The 17,946-nt window shown below is 38.6% G+C and overlaps 1 protein-coding gene across 13 annotated transcripts in view; it reads right to left on the bottom strand.

The window, feature by feature from the left end:
- LOC109928974 (autism susceptibility gene 2 protein-like) overlaps nt 1-17,946 on the bottom strand; it is a 475,973-nt gene that overhangs the window by 131,168 nt on the left and 326,859 nt on the right. Inside the window, exon 1 of one of the 13 annotated variants that reach the window (XM_048611261.1) lies at nt 8,765-8,963. The exons of 11 other annotated variants lie outside the window; for them this stretch is intronic. The gene's annotated coding sequence lies outside the window, so the exon portion shown is untranslated. Of the gene's footprint in view, nt 1-8,764; nt 8,964-17,946 lie in introns of those variants that run through there. One more of the 13 variants, XM_048611263.1, reaches the window with a different exon arrangement.

The raw sequence follows: 17,946 nt of genomic DNA, 5'->3' as shown, positions 1-17,946 counted from the left end.
TCACCTTATCTATTGCCCTTACATTTTATAAACCTCTAGGAGGATCATCCCTCAACCTCCTCTGCTCCAGTGAAAAAAATTATCAGCCTATCGAACCTCTCCTTATAATTCAAACCCTTGATTCCCAGCATCATCCTGGGAAATCTCTTCTGAACCCTTTCCAGCTTAATAAACCCTTTCCTATAACAGGGCGACCAGAACTGAATATTGTACTCCAGAAGAGACCTCATCAATGTCTTGTACAACCTCAACGTAACATCCCAACTCCTATACTCAGAGGTCTGAGCTGTGAAGACATGTGTGCTAAACACCTTCTTAACCACCTTATGTAGATGTGATGCAAACACCTAGGTCTCTCTGTTCTACAATAACTAACTTGGAAATATAACATTTAGTCCTCGCATCTAAAAATCAGTAATTCACATTGTGAATAGTTGGGATCCAAGCAATGATCTCCAATGATACCCTGCTGGTAGCTGGCTGCTACTTAGAAAATGACCTGCTTATTCCTACTCTCTAATTCTCTATCCATATCAGTACACTACTCCCAATCCGATGCACTTTAGTCTCTGACGTGAGATCTTACTGAATGCTTTCTGGAAGTCCAAGTAAATCATATCCACTGGTTCCTCTGGTCAGCTCTAGTAGTTACATCCAATAGATTTGCCAAGCATGATTTTCCTTTCGTAAATCCATGCTGGCTCTAACCAATCCTGTCATGGTTTTCCTAGTGGTTTGCTATAAATCTTTTACAATGGACTCTAGCATTTTCCATTCTGCTGATACCAGGCTAACTGGTATGTAATTCCATTTTCTCTCTGTTTCCCCTTCTTTAGATATTGGTACAGGACCACACAACCACCTATCCTTCCAATGAAGCATTACTGAAACATGGAATGGGAAGAGGAGCTAGTCAACTCTGAAAGATGACAGCCTCCTGTAAAATTTTAACTTTATCATTCAAGGTAGTTTCCACTTCTGGTCTCATATGCCCATCAATATTGCTGCTTTATCAATTCCAAAGTTGCTGTTCCAAACTTGCTCACGACTCTTACAAAATCATCTCAATTTTATTTCATACAACTGAAAATAACCTACAAGTATAGTGAAAAGTTGGCAAATCTGGGTATGGATCTATGTTTGCCATTTTCTGATTGAATGCTCCAAGTAGCATCAACACCTGTATACAATTAACAATTTGCACCCAATGTTCAGTGCTTGATGACCCACTATGCTACTTTTATTTTCTAATGCAGAAGAGTTTACCATATTGTCAGCTCTTCAATCTTTGAAAACCATCCCTAGTTGGATGTCATTGAAAACCTCCAGGCTTGTTTTAAGTAAGCTTGACTGGAGATCTGCAGTATTCTATGCAATTGTGATGCAGACCAGAAATAGACTTTGACTACCTGTTCTTATCACTCTCAAAATGGAAACTAAGTCACTCAAATACATTATGGAATCCAACATAGCAGCTGGTTAAATATACTGCCACTTTAGCCCAACATATTGCAAACTCGATGTGACCATCATTCACATTCCTAATGATACAATTTTGTTTCCTTTGCTGTTTTACTGGCACTGTATCATAGACCAGTAGATATACAATATAAAATATATGCCCCATTTGAAATAAAATACACAATAGATTTATGCATGTTTTAAAGTCTTCAAGGTAAGCAGACAGTAAGTGATTAGCAGCTGTTCCATAGTTTGAAAGAGAAGAGGTTTCATTGACCCCTTAATGTAGCTGTTACCTTTTCTTCAGTTGGGCAGAGCTTTTGAATAAAATTCAAATCAACAGACAAAAATATTTACCCCACATTAAAAAGGTGACCTTCAGCTGATAATCTTTCAGTACGTGTAGTTTGCCAATGCTACTTGTACATATAGAAAGCAAGTTCAAACTGCTAACTGATAATTGACACATATGCCAGTTACAACAACGGAGCATTACCCCATTGGTTCTCAAGCCTCAACAACTTTATCTGACTCTAGATATTTCAGAGAAGCTTTACTTATTATAAAAGTATGTTCTTCAAATATAAATATGGACTGACAGGATCTATCCTTACAGCATTAATAGCAAAAAGATTGCTTTCTCCTCTTTTCTGCACTGTAATGCCACTCCCAAAGATTTCTAACTTCAATCACCTCAAGTTCTTTTCTCCCCCAATAATGAACCAAAATTAGCAATGAAGTAAATCTGCATAGCAAATTTGGGTAGTGAATTAATGTACAACATGACTGCTCTAATTGTCAATAAATTATACCAGCCAAAAGGAAGCAGATTTGAATCATCATAGCAGTTAAGTATGTAACCTTGTAAGAAATGAATTCTTCTGTGCACATTCATGGATGCTTGAGGTTTTATGCTATTGTAAAAAAACTTACAAAGTCAACTTTATATCACTGTACACTAAAATGTTCTTGCTAAAGAACAGACTGTGTCACAACAGTTCCGTTCACATGATTAGTGGGCCATCCAGCCAAAAGATCAGATCTGCACCAGTATCAGCTTGCATATCTCTTTAAAAACTTAGTTATGAGTGCAATTAGACAGGTTAATTTGTGCAATTAGTCAAGTGACCCGCCTGGAATGGTAATTTCAATACTGTGGGAAAGTACTTTTTATCTTGACATATAAATCAATAATTCAGCAGTGTGGGAAAGCATGAAACCGTTTCTCTGCAACCACAAGAATGACATCCCGCTGATGTTGGTTAACGTGCTCGTAGATCAAACCTGAAACAGGTTCACGGTTCACAAAGTATGGAAATGGAGTAAACTGAGATGGGGAGAGCAAGAGAGTTCACAAAATAAACATCATAATATGATAGAACATCCTTAATAAACTAGTGATAACTAAGCGACAAACTTCAATTGATATATACCACGACCATGCAAATAAAGGCTCACCTCTTAATGCTAAAAAATTATATTAACTCTACATGAAATGCAGATTAGCTCACATAATATAAACATAATAATAGGCAGCTAATCATACATTTATAAAGACTCATTTATTTATTAACATAATTGTGATGAAAAGCAATCTTAAATATAAACAATATTTAGAACTTCTCCACCAAGGTAAACTTGCACTTAGATTTTACAGCTAACACTCCCTCTTTATTGATTTGTACTTTGATTCATGCAGTTTGCTTTATATACTTCACAACTGTATGCAAAACAGATATTCAGTTCAAAAAGACTTTAACCAAATCTATGTTACATTTATTCACAGTAACCTGAAGTTTTAATTTGTTTTATTTTACACATAAATTTATGGCTTTCTCAGTAAAGGAAAACTTTACTGCAAAGGGAAATATTAAAATACAGTATGCACAGAACTAAATCAACTTGCCCATTTTCATTTTTGCAAACATTAAATTTGTGGAATGATAGGGATTGTTAATTGGTAAGGAAGGACTTCATCGAAGATTTATATGCAGGCTTCATTTCTTGAAGTCACTGTTAGATTCCTGTTACATAAAAGGCACAGCCAAGCCAATAGCCTGTGCATCATGCTGCTCTTACCAGGCTATCAGCCTGCAGGCATTGTCTGCATAGAGGCTAATCCAAGTCTCCCTCAGTCTTGGCCTTGTAGCTCAGACAGCGTGCATAAAAAAAATGAAAGACTTTGGCAGTGAAAAGCAAACCAGCTTATCCAAAGCTGAAGGGATATGCTGTTTTCTTTAATGTGTTATCGGTTTGATTCAGCTTCACAGAATTTCATTTGAAGTCCTCCCTTGCTTTGGATGAATGTGTGTGTAGGCTCGCTCTGCAGAAATCACATTACACCAATCTCCAGAAGGGAAGTGAAACAGTAAATGGGTTAATCTTGTCTCTATTTTCTCCCCACAGGACAGCTGATTCAACACACTATGTTTCACCATGTTTCTTGTGGATACTGCTCCCCTGCCCCCATTCTCTACTTTTCTGCATCCCCAGGAAAACCATACCACCTCCTGGTATCTTTCAACAGCTTTATCAGTGTTCAGATCTAATCAGCTGTGAAAAGCTGCACAGGCACAGCAGGGGAACCATTCCTTATTTCATCCCTTCAGCTTTTCCTTTTACACAATTTGAGAGTTACAGATAATTAGGTATCTTGGTGAGCACGCTTAAGCGGGTAAGCACTTCTGCCTCCTAGAAAACCTTACCAGGTGTGGGCCGAGATGCTCAGTAAGCCTCCTCACCTGCTGTGCTGCTCTGGCTCGTAATTAGAAGGATCCACACTTTGCTGCACAAGAGCAGACAGGGTCAGCATGAGCCTTCATTGAGCTTTGGTGCAAAATTGCAGCTGGCATGATTGATGGGAGGCATCAAAGGCAGCAGAGACAAGTCAGCTATCAGTATTTAATATTTTAAAAAGCCGCAAAGACTGCAGTTGATCATGCAGAACATCAGTGAATAGATGAGCTAACCTGTGCTCACTAATGTGCCATTTCTCGAATAATGAAAGGGCAGATGATCCGCGGCCGCCTGTCTCGCTGCAAATATGAACATGCTATCAGCAAAAGCCACTATTCTAGTCCCCCTGCAGCTACAAGCAAGACCATCACAATTTTATTCCTCATCTCTCATTCTCCACTTTCCATTGCCCAGGAGCATAGTAATTTCATAAATGTAACGCTATCCGACCGATAAACAAATTATCTATATACTCTACAAGGTTTTCTATTAGCTAGGATACATTCCCAGTTCTTTACGCCTTTAGATACTTTTGATCAGATTAAGACCGTCCTTCCTCTGTGGCAAAGTTTTTATGTTTACTGAGAAAAAGCTCTGTCAAATTAAAACACAGAAGTTGCACATCTATCCAAGTTCCCTGCCCTAGCTGGAGTCATCAAGCATGTACTGCAAGTTCAACTTCCCTCACATCATCTGCTTCCAGCAGCCCTAGGGACTTCACAAGGCAAACTATAATTTCTAGTAAATATATCCTAGGGACACAATTAGTTTTCAGTTGGGGGGAATGATAAATTGGTCATGCATAATTCAGAACTGGCAGAAGCTAGAAAATAAACTGCCCGAACTTTGCTTCCAACCCTGACATGAGAATACAAATGTGAATGGGGGCTGGTGTTGATGAACAGGGCTAATGCTGTCTGGGTTCAGTATAACGATAGGAAGGACACTGCTGGCAACAGCTATTTTATGCTGTGCTTCTGTATGCATTATAAGCTGAAGAGTCTAATACGAAGTTAAATGCACAGATGTTCAGCAATCTGCACTTGTGTTAATTACCCTAATGTGAGCTGAAACTCAGCAGATCACAGCTAATGAAGAAGCCCATTTTTTCCAGATCCTGTATCTTGATTTCTTTCATAAGAGCACTGGGCTTTTTCAATACGTTAACATAACCCTGTTGGAGGGTGAGCAAAAAATTAAAGAAAATGGACAATCTAGTCTCACAACTAGAAGACATTCAGACGAATGATATATTCTTCATGGTGCTTGCAATAAAAAACATATGTTTTTTTTTCATTGATGCCCTAATATAAATCCAAGGTTACAAGCTTTCATACAACTATGTACTCAGGAGGAAGCTATCCAGTGCATCAGGCCTGAGCTGACTCTTTGAACATGTTACCCAGTTAGGCCCGCTCTGCTCTTTCTGTTGCAAAGTAAGGAAACCCTCTTCAGGTGAAATGTTTAAATCAGTCAGCTAAAGCTTCAACTTGATAACACAAGAAGGGTCTAGACCCAAAACGTCAGCTTTCCTGCTCCTCTGATGCTGCTTGGCCTGCTGTGTTCATCCAGCTCTACACCTTGTTTTCGGCAGTTCCTTCTATCTCTGTAACAATTTTAACCCCATCTTGTGAAACACTTGTTTACCTGAAAACTAAATCATAGCACTCCAGAAACAGGGGGCGGTGGGGTAGGCAGGAAAAGAAGTCAGAGTCATACGGCAAAGATTGAGCAAATTTAGATTTTTGTTGCTGTACTGAAAAATGTAATCTGTTGTTTTGGTATTGGTAAAATAAAGGGTGCTGTTTTCCTTTACTATCTTTTCAAGGACTTATTTGATAACTAATATGGATTATTCACTAAAGAGATTTATAAGAACTGCAATAGAAAGGAGTCGAGAGTAGTGAAGCTCTTAAGATGAAGACACTTTGCCACTTTAGAGCCCAAAAAAACATCTGGTAAATGGCAACTTCAGCAAGCCTGCAGGCAAAAAAGTGACATTTACCATACATAACCAATGCCGAGCTGATTTAATTACTGCACTTAAAAGGTAACAAAAGATGACTCAATTTAATCCACAATGGTGCTAGAAGATCAAAACGCAGCTGTAGGATAACAAGTCAGAGTAAACTGAATAAGAAGGGCCAATTTGCTTGAGTCTCATCTGCACCCTTCCACAAAAGAAAAAGAAATACTTCTTTCTCAATAAAACAAAGCAAGCTTTTAACTTCATGTCCACATTACCATTCAATTAATTGGAAAAAATACTCAAAAGACTGAAGCACAAAATTACTTTTAAACATCCATTCTTCACCACCCCCACATCATCCAAAAATAAAATTAAGCACGTTCTAATCTTCAGTATTAAAAAGGAAATGGTGAGGGGGAGGGGCAGAAACAAACACGTTGAGACGAAGGTGCACGATGAAGAACAGCTTTTACTTTCATTGTGGTGTCATACTAATGGAAGGGAGCATGTGACAACATACAAATGACTTCTCTAGGGAAACCGCCTCAGGCTCTTCATCTGTTTTCCTACGTTTCTGCAGGAATTAATCAGGAGTGATAAGAACGTTTGTCTTGTAAATGCTGCATCAAGAGGAAACACTGTTTTAACTTATCGTGCCAGGCACCAGTGAAGAAGGCACTGCTTTAAGCCTAGGATAATAGAATGCTTTTTGTGTAGTTCTGAAGGCCTCATGAGACAGGGAACTACAATGATGTGACCTTCAGTGTTGAAAGCAACAAAGCCCACCCCAGAGTCTTTGGTAGAACACTGGATTTTATGGAAAAGGTCATCTTTCCAACAACAGAATACTGTCTGAACATTAATACCAACCACAATGGCTTTGATCTGGCCAGTATTGGGATTGCAAAAGCACACCATGGCCAATGCTTTAAGTGCAGTCTACAACATGTCATTCAGTCTGCATTAATGAGCATTTCCGAAATAAAATGAAGTAAACATATGCTTTAGTTCAGAAAAGCCTAGATGCTTGCTTTCTGTCCTGTAGTAAAATATTTCAATAAATTCTGTCTGGGAAGACAATTGTAAGGTCCAAAGTCAGCAACCATTATAATTGTTGATATGTTACAACGAAGTCTTCTGGTATGTTGTATTGAAAAGACAATGCAGATGTTTTCCACATGTTCAAAGGTTAGACTAACTGTAAAAATTCAGTAGATTAGAAGTTCTTGGGCAGACTGCAGTATCTTTGTCTTTTAAACATAAATATTCCTGTCTCATGACGGGTTTCAGTCTGCAGTTTTGCCTCCCAGTCCTTAACGAGCAGTATCTAAAATCATTCTAAAAGGAACAGAAATTAACTAGGATAAAAACTTCAATATTAAATTTTATACTGTACTTTCAAACAGGAATAGCTTTGATTTATTGAGGTGCTTCCTATCTTTTGTTCTTAAAGTAATAGGCAGGACAAAACTACAGAAATAAAAAGATCCAAAACAATACGAGTGATGATTGGAACCAACTTTGAAATATTTTGGCCTTAATTTAAGGCTATGCACAAAATGTTGTGAACATAAATGTGGAAATGCCTTTTCTGCTGACTTATTATCTGCCATGATTTTATTTTAAATGAAAAAATGAAAGTATTCAAAATACAGGAAATGCTTCTTGCTCATCAGATAAAATGCAAGATATAATGCTTTGAATTCTTTTGTTATTTTTGTATAATTTGTTAATAAGATGAGGTAACAACTGCCTAAAGAAACTGAAGCTAACTCAAATATTTTTGAGTTAGAAAATACGTATTCAGTACTGCATCAATGTGCTGGCAGGGAGCAGACACACGGACTTATTTACAACTGCGTGATTATTCACAGCAACAAGGTACCAGAACAAACAAAGAAGCCTAATGATTTTACAAGAAAATATTGATTTCTGTTAGAACAGCAGCTTTTCAACTGTCCAAAGTTATTAGATTCATATTTGATAAGAAAACAGCTCAGCGAACTGACAAAGGGCTTCCTGCGATCTGCTTAGTTTGATCTGAAACGTTTAACTTTGTTGTTCAGTAACGCCAATCAGCTGGTTAAACTCAGGTATCTTTGTCTAAACAGCACGAATAAACGGTAATTTAAAAAATATGTTAAAAACTAGCACGGTTCAGAGCTGTTACTTTGGCGAAAAGGCACAGAGCCAACAGGGAGGATTCCCTTTGTTAACTGATCTCAAAGACAGCGAGTCCATAGTTAAAAAAATAAACACTAAGCAATGAGAACACAAGGGCATTTCTTAGACGGGAAGAAAGTAAAATGTATGTACCTTACCAACACTGTGGAGTTATTTTCCTAAATACAAAAAACGATTGATAATCTTAATCCAAGAAGCAAAAACGCAGTAAAATTCCAAACCATCTAGGAATCCACAATTATCCGGCACATTCCCTTCGCAGTGAAATAAATGCATGAGTCTTGGTGAAATATGGCCGTATTCTCGTGTATTTAAAGCGTGGTGATTTTTTTTTTGTTTAAACAGAACCAGTTTTCTTTCCGGTTGAGGGAAGACAGCCGAAATCGGAAATGGGCACAGCGAAGAAAAACCAACCTGACTCGCCCGCCGTCCACCCCAAACACTGGCGGTAAGTGCAGCAAGTGAGCCCGTCGCTGCCGCTTCCTCCAAACCTTCGGCAACACAAGCGCCGGCAGCTCGGGGCTCTTTCTCCGCCGCCGCTCCTCTTTTTAAATATCTAGATGCCGATGAAGTGAATCCTGCCGTGTGCGTGGACGGGAGGGGAGGGGGGGGGGTGTGTGTGTGAGACAGGCGCGGCTCTCAGCGTTGCCCAACTGCTTTTCTCATTCGTCCGGGACTGGCGCTCACACAGAAAAAAAACGGAGTTTCAATCCTCAATCGGATCCTGGACCAGCTTTCCTCATACAAACCGCACTAAGATGATTTTCTCAGGTCTTGATATCCATAATTCCCATGATGAACGAAGAGCAATACCCTCTGCACATTGTAATCTCAATCTTGTTACTGTTAAGCCTCCGAATCAGCTTTGGAGCCGCTCTGGACAACTGCCGCTTTCAACCTCCTAAAGGTGGCTTAGGGTTGTAATGCCAATGAGCAGACTGAACCGATCTATTCAAGAAAGATAGATTACAAAACCTGCTTCCTTCTCTTAAAGGGACTGTGCACCGTCGCCTGTGCAACTGTCAATTCGCTTCTCATCCGCTAGTTCGAAATTTACAGCTGAGCGAATTTTAGCTACAGAAGAGAACTATCGGCGAGTTACAAAGCTGCAAGTCAAGACGTGGGATTTAATGATGACTTCTTGGATCTTAGATGCCACCACGATCGTGAAATTGTTTTGCTTTTCAGATGCAGGCAACATTTTCTTTTCATAATGTAAACCTGCTTTTTTCTACAGTCATATAACATCCACTTCTAAATTAGGGCAAGGTTTTGATTGGTGGGGGGGCGGGGGCGAGGAGGGATGCGGTGAGATTACTTTTGTTCTACGCCAAACATCAAACAAGTTTTATTACACCAGATTATGTAGTGATACGAGAGTATTTCTTATAGCGGCTGCCAAAGAAAACTCCCATCAGCTATCCAATTTATTTCATTTGTCTGAATATGATTATGTTGACAAGAAAGCAAGCAAAATTGTGAACATTGCCACTTATCTATTTATCTTTGCGTTCTTCAATTATTTTCCTGTTACAAATCTCTTTCCATGGATCTTCTAGCTAAAAATCTCTGACGGGAAGAATTAAAGCAGAAATCAATGGGTGGGTAGAGTATTTAAAGGGATTATACATAAATTCCTTTTATGGTTCACAACGATTCAAGTACATATAATTATATTTGAGTTTATACACAGAAGTGTACAAACATGAATTAGAAGCAGCAGAGAGTAGGCCACTTAGCCCTCTAGTCTGTTCCATTATTTGGTAAGATGGCCTCAACTTCACATTACTATCACTCCATTGCTACTTGTCAATCAAGCTTTTCTTTTAATTCATGTAAAAAATAATGACCCTGCCCCCGCTGCTCACTTGGAAGACAATTTCACAGATCCATGACCCTCAGTAAAAAAAAGTGTTAACTCCACTTGAAATGGTAGACCTAGTGTTTTTAAACTGTGCACCTTAATTTTAGACAAATGGAAACAGCCTCTCAACATCCACCTTGTCAAATCCCTTCAGGGTCTTAAGTTTCAATAAGATCACCTCTCAGTCTTATAAAACGCCAGTGGATATTAGCCCACCCTATTAACCTTTCCAGACAAGATAAATCCTTTATCCCAGGAATCAACTGAGCAAACAAAAACAGAAGTTGCTGGAAAAGCTCAGTAGGTCTGGCAGTATCCATGGAGAGAAATCGATTAATGTTTCGGGTCTGGTTCTGAGGAAAAGTCACCAGGCCCGAAAAGTTAACTCTGATTTCTGTTCACAGATACTGCCAGACCTGCTGTGCTTTTCCAGCAACTTCTGTTTTTGTTTCTGATTTACAGCATCTGCAGTTCTTTTGGTTTTTGATCAGTTGAGTGAACTTTCTCTGAACTACTTCTCTTACATCATTTGTCAAGAAAGTACAATGAAAACTGCACACACTACTCCAGATGTTTCCATTGACTGAAGTTTTAATTATCTACCAATCTGTGACTGAAAAGTATTTTGGATGCAAGTGCTGGATCAATACCAAATTATCTTCATTGTGAATACAACTTTTTTGGAAACCAGGGTAGTACATTAATTCAAACGGCAAATTAAGAAACAAGGGTATGACCATAGATAGTCTGCAAAACAGCACAGATAATATGAAGCAGCAAACAGTATTATCATGATACAGTGGATGAGGGTCAAAAATTAACTATGAACTGCATTTGGTTTATGGTTTGACACATGGAACTCTAGATTGTGCACAGGCTAAAGCTATGTTTTCATTAATCTGAAAGCAACTGAAACTACTGATATTTGGCATTCAGATTTAAGGTTTAACCATCCATTAAGAAGCAAACAGTCATTTAGAAAAGCCCAGGTTCACGAAATTCCAACAGGGAATAACAGAACGTATTGAAAGACCGCATTGCTTGAGCTTTGTGATGCAGACTACTTTAATTTGCAATGCAACTATGAGTTTAATCCTGGGGACATGAAATTGTTGGAAACATTTGCCATTTATGGTGCTTCCTCTGTGCTGCCAATAAGGTGGCCAGGAATAGAATATAGAACAGTACAGTACAGGCCCTTCGGCCCACAATATTGTGCCTACTTATTATCCTACTAAGATCAAATTACTCTGCATATCCTACATTTTACTATCCTCAATGTACCTATCCAAGAGTTGCTTCAAAGTCTCTGAAGTATCTGACTCCACTACCACTGCCGGCAGTGCATTCCACACGCCCACCACTCCCTCTGTACCTCTGACATCTCCCTTATACTTTCCTCCAATCAACTTAACAATATGCCCCCTCATAGTAGTTATTTCTGCCCTGGGAAAAAGTCTCTGACTATCCACTCTATCTATGCCTCTCATGTAGCACTTTTTCTGTTCTGTCAAGGGTGAGCCACCACATCTAAAGAACACCTCAAATCCCCTTCTGCTGAGTAATGATATTATGGATTTAGCAAATTATTTTCAGCTTTCTACAGTGAGTATGCTTGAAACATACTTCAGGGCAAAAGATAGGTGCAACTGCAAGGTATCTGCCTCACCCTTCTGGTAGATGACCCAGTTCTGCTATCCATGTCCAGGCATTCCAACAAATATACCCAAATGTTTGCAAGGTTTAAATTGCAACTGAAATAATTAATGGCTGTAACATCTGTGAGTGCCTACTGAAAGTAAATTTTATTTCTACCCTACTTATTCCTGAAGTCTGTGACTCATGTTTAGAATTGGAAATCCAGACTTTAACACAAATGACAACTCTTTATGCACAAACCTTGGCAGTAAGAATCATCATCTGGATGAACTCAATTTTACCCACAGGTGTGCTGGGTGACTTTTTTTCCCATTTACTGACCTGGGAGCATTGAGGTCAACTGCAGCAGCAAGACCATTGCCATTTCTGTACCGACAGCTGAGATCAGCTAACTTAGTCTGGAGGAGAAATTACATCTGGAAGCTTCCCGGTCTGAAAACATATGTAGTACAAGGCACTGACTAGTTGTCTCTCCCAGTTCTGCATTTAGTTCACAATATTGATTTGCTGAGTCTGCACTCTGGTACAACATAGATACTGCACACACCAGTAATTATTTAACTTGTGCTGTTTAAAGTCATCTTAATATGGTCAAAATTCAGAATTTGAAGTATTTAATGAAAAGTAGTTTAGATCAATAATCTAGTCACGCAGCTTTAATAATTATTTTGTGATCTCTTGGGAGCTAGTGATGCAATGATGTCACTGCCCAATACTAAAAACATGAGTAAAGGTTGCAAACTATTTCACAAGACAGTTGAGCATGATTGTGCATTTTTTTTTAAATGCAGAGATGGGTGTATGCAAGTGCTTCCTTAAAGATCAACAAGTCTAAACTGTTTTGTCATTAGTAGGCGAATGATAGGCGAAACTTGAAATGAACAAAAACACTATGGCTGGATTTATACTACACTCTGGAAATTCACATTGATGAGAAAGCCTTGTGGAAGGATGTCTTATCTCCTGGGTCCAATGTGCTTTGTAGTTTTCTGACTTGTACTTCCAAATGTGTTTATGTGCTCCCTAAGCTATTTTGCATTGATGCAAACGTGACAATCTAAAAACAGCTTCAAAAATACCTGATCTGAATGCAGCAGAGAATCCTTAGCTGAGGTATTTGGATTGATTGATTTGGCCTGCTGCTTTCAAAGATAAAATATCTAGACTGTTGCTGTGTCAGATTGTTTTGATTCAAGACACAACTACTCCTCTAAAAAAAAACAAATTAAGATTTCTCAATGTTAAAGCTGACATTTTTTGCTAAAGCATCTTGCAGAGGGAAAAAAATGATTATTGTGTTAATGGCTTTGCTTTGGGAGCAAAGTTAACAAAAATATTAGATTTTTTAAAAAACTGGCACAATTAAAAGCTAGTAACTTTGTCTAAATGTCTTATTAAATCAGTTACAATGCTTACAAACATCGCTTGTCCATTAAAAAAAATTAGAAAGAAAATCTATTCCCTGCATTTACTAGTTGTTAATATCCAAATGCCTGGCAATGCAACCCTTTGATATTTACAGTCTTGCTGTAAATTACTTCCACATATTTCCAATCTCCCTGCTTAGCATATTTTACACACTACGCGCTTTCCTATATTCCACCAGTAGGGTACAAGACAAATTGTTTTCTAAAATTTGAATTAGCTGTCATCTGCTCTCAGCAAAAGCTTCCACCACCTCAAGTACATCAACTTACCTATTAGGTGCATGTAGTATAGTTTTGAGAATCTCTTTTATAACCCCACCTTGAAAAGTTGCAAGAGAAGCATTTTAAACCAACAGGAACATGATGGTGGTTGTATTTAAACTGTCAGATATCTCCGTGATGCTTCACATTTCTCCCCATTGCTCAAAATACAGTTGTCATCGGACTTAACTCATGCATGACGACCTTTGGTCACTGCAAACAAAGATCATTTGGATGATATTAGTGAGAAAATGGATTGTTCACCAAATACATCATGTGGAGATCCTACATTCCACCTTCAAATATCATCTATTTTAACCTACATTGTACCAGGACCATAAAAATTGCATATGTTCTGAATGATTACTTAGAATTTTTTCATTTAATACTTAGCTTCATGTAGATCGCCATCAAAACTAATTTCAAATTGTAATGTCTCATGAATTTATTTTAAAATATATATAGACACTTAAAAAATATTATGGGGCAGACTTTCCGCTGGTTTGACAGTTGTTATGCCAGGAGTTATGTGTGAGAACCCTGCAGAATCCCTATCGCAGCAGACTCAGAAGGAATTACCCAAGAAATTGAAATTTTCTCTGGGAAATTCTTCCACGTCTCATACACTTCTAAAGACTCCATAAAAAAAATGAAGAATGATCCTTCCGATGACACTGAGTAAAATAGTTACTCAAGAAGAGTTAGACTATTAAATACAAAGTGTGTTTCTTGAGTTACTATAAAAATAACCTCATACTTAGCTCAGACAACCAAATACACATTCCCAGACTCTGAGCTGACATCCCCGGACCCAACAATGCTTGGTGTCAATAAGAACACCAGGGAAATAAGATACATTCCAAGAAGTTAAATCCTAAATTGTTTTGATCATCATTAGCTAATACCTAAATATCAGTGCTGTCAAAAAAATACCAGTGCATCAATTACCTCTTATTTGCATATAACATATCTTTGAGAAAGCAGCACAGTTATCAAATCCTTTTTGCTCCCAAAGCTAGGGTTTAAATCTAGCTCAAACTATAGAACTGAAGAAACTTGCATTTAACATAGTGCCTTTCACATTCTCAGGTTTTTCACATATAGTGGTTGTTACTGGAGTAATGATCCAGAGAGAGGAATTCAAATTCCAGCTGGCAGTAGAGAACTGAAATTTAGTTAATTAAATAAATCTACAACAAAGGCTGGTATCAAAATGGCGGCCTTGAAATTACTACTTTGTTGCAAGAACACCTCTTATTCAATAATGTTTCTTTTACAAGGAAATCTGCCAACCTTACCTTGTCTGACCCAAATGTGACATCAAACCCATACCAATGCAGTTGACTCATAACTACCTTGGACAACTATTCAATTGTATCAAAATACTGTGTTGCTTGAGCTCAACTTCATGAATCTCCGCAACATAAATAGATCTGTCCATGACAGTATTGGTAGAAGTGACAACTGCTCAATCTTCTACAAATTATAAGGCCACACACCAAGAGCCGGGGAATGGGATTCAATTGCATGGTGATTGTCAGCTAATGGGGACATGATGGGCTGAATGGCATCCTTTATTGCTATAAATTTCTATGACACCACTCTATTCTGTGGCACTATCACTGCGCTAAATGGGACAGATTCAAATCAGTTCTACCAGTCTAAAAATCAGCATTGGCATTGTGGATCATTAGCAACAGCAAATTGTACACCAACACGTTCTACAATGTCAGAGCCTGACATACCTTTACTCAACCATTATCATCAAGTCAGGGGATCACCCTGGTTCATTGAGTCAAGATGTGCCAGAAACAGCACCTCAAAATGATCCATCAAACTGAGTGAAGTTCCAACATGTAATATGTATGCTAGTCAGTAGTTTGCCGTCAACAGTTAAGTATTCCAAAGCCAGTGGATCTGATCAAAGCTCTACAGGCCAATCACATTAAGCCATGAATGGTGGTAGAAAATTGAAAAGCCTATGAGTGGCAGTCTCCATGATCATTTCCATCCTCAGTCATAGGGGAAGTCATCATAAGTGCAAAAGGCAAGACTGAAGCATTTGCAATCATCTTCAGCTAACTGCAATGAGTGGATGAGCCCAGTTTATTGAGGGCTCTTTCCTGAGTTTCTGCAACATACAGAAGCTAGTCTTCAGTCAATCTGATTCATTCTGTGTGATGTGAAGAAATAGCCAAAGGAGCTGGATGCAGCAAAAGCAATGGGCTTAGCAGTGTACCAAAACTGAAGGTATGCTCTTGAACTAGTGTGCCCCTAGCCAAGATTTTCCAGTAAAGCAGCAATGACACCTGCCTGACAATGTGGAAAGCTACCCAGGCATGTTCTCCCCAACGATTTAGGACAAGCCCAATTGGTCAATAGGGTGCTATTAATTTTGTCTCAATTATCAACAATGATGGAGGGGGTTGTCAACAATCAACCATTTCAGTGATGTTATTACACATCTGTGGGGCAGGTGGGACTTGAACCAGACCTTCTGGCTCAGAGGTAGGGACACTACCACCATTCCACACAAGTTCATTCAGATGTTGAACTGACAGCACCCAACTTAGGATCCAAACCTGTAACCCCAAGGTTAACAGTTTCATGCTTTACCGATTGAACAAGCCAGTCTTGGGCAGTTCCTCAAGGTAAATATTTTAATCAACCTGTTTCGACCTGTGTCTGAACTCATTCTCACACCTCATTCATACCTCTGCAGCAGCTAGGACTTCAACCCAGCTATGCAGGCCCAGGAGAAGGGACACCACCACTATACCACCAAAGACCCAGTCACTCAGGATAGATAATTTCTAATCAACCTGCACACAGATGTTACAGTACACTTCTGAAGCAGGTAGAACTTGAACCAAGGTCTCCTGGTTCAGTAGTAGGGTCATTACCACTGTACCACAAGTGACCTCATTCAATATCATATATTTCAACCAATTCACCACTCATTCTTCTAAGCTCCACAGGAAACAAGCCTAGCCTGTCCAACCTGCTCAGATGCATTATGACACACCTCTGGAGTCTCCTGGCCCAGATGTAGGGACACTATTGCTGCACCAAAACAGCCTGTTGTTGCTCAGAACAGATTTTTATTCAATCAACAACACCTTTTTCAGAGGTGTTATAACACAGCTCTGGAGCTGGTGGAACAAACGAAGGTCTTCTGGCCCAGAAATAGGGACACCACCAGTGCGACAACAGCTTGTGTTTACTCAGGATATTGTCCTAGGCTTAACATTTTCAGCTGCTTTATTAATGACCATTTATCCATAACAAGGTTAAAACGGACAATGTCCACTGATGACAGCAGTGTTCAGAAACAACTCAAAGGTGTTAAATAAAAGACAAAACCAGTTTTAATATCAATTTCAAGCAATTGCCCAATCCTGATTAATGTAGACATTTACTGTACAATGTTGCTTTGGCATGAAACTATATAGCACTTTAAAAGGAATAAGAATGAATGGACATTTAGAAAATCATTATAACTGCTTTTCTTTGTGTTTTTTCTTCTGCAGTTTGGATACACTGCTTAAGCCAACTTTCCGCCGGAAGGAAATGTTGTAATTTCTGGCCAGTGACTGTAATCAGCTGTTGCAATAAAGTTTACAGGTTTTAAATATTGCTATCAAAGTTGCAAAACATCTTAAGTCAACTTCATAAGGATTCATCACTGGCACAGAGAACCTTTGGTACATTCTGGAGGTAGAAAGACACGAGTATTATGCAACAAAGAAGTGAATTTTTAAATGCAGGAGGGTGCTGGGTGCTTAGATATAGGTTTAAAGTGGGGTTGAGCATAACCGACTATATTAAGCTACACAAAAAGTGTGGTACTGATCTAAGTAAAATAGTTGTGAAGAGACATTTTAGTGCCATGGATACAATTAAAATATTGTTTTGAAATTCATACCTTAAATTAGGCTTCCTTGTCAAATAAACTTATATTACAATTCTTCTCCTGCATTATTTTATCCGTACAAAAATGTTGCCTCCACACCCTTAATAAATTCTTAGATTTATCTGCACATACAGATAATTTTATAATTATAATTTTTTGGCCCACATCTACATTGGAAAATGCCAATGCAACTTCATGTTGTAACTACACCCACCCACCAATGCCTCAGTTTTACATCACCCAGCTCCTCAGCTCGTTGCAAAGAGCGTCCCATACTCTAGGGAACTTTTCTGAACAGAAATTGGGGCAATAATGGATTAGAGTTCCATTAAAAAATGAGAATCAACTTTTAAAATGCTTACAATTATCTCTATACCCTGTTCCAATTATTGTTTATCATTTAACCCCACATGTTCCCAAAAATTGCATTTGGTTTTGACTTCCTATGTGGTACACCTTGCAAGGTCAATAA

The sequence above is a fragment of the Rhincodon typus genome, chromosome 24 (genome assembly GCF_021869965.1).
Source record: "Rhincodon typus isolate 14 chromosome 24, sRhiTyp1.1, whole genome shotgun sequence".
In the NCBI taxonomy this organism is placed as follows: Eukaryota; Metazoa; Chordata; class Chondrichthyes; order Orectolobiformes; family Rhincodontidae; genus Rhincodon; species Rhincodon typus.
This window is presented reverse-complemented; position numbering and strand designations above follow the sequence as displayed.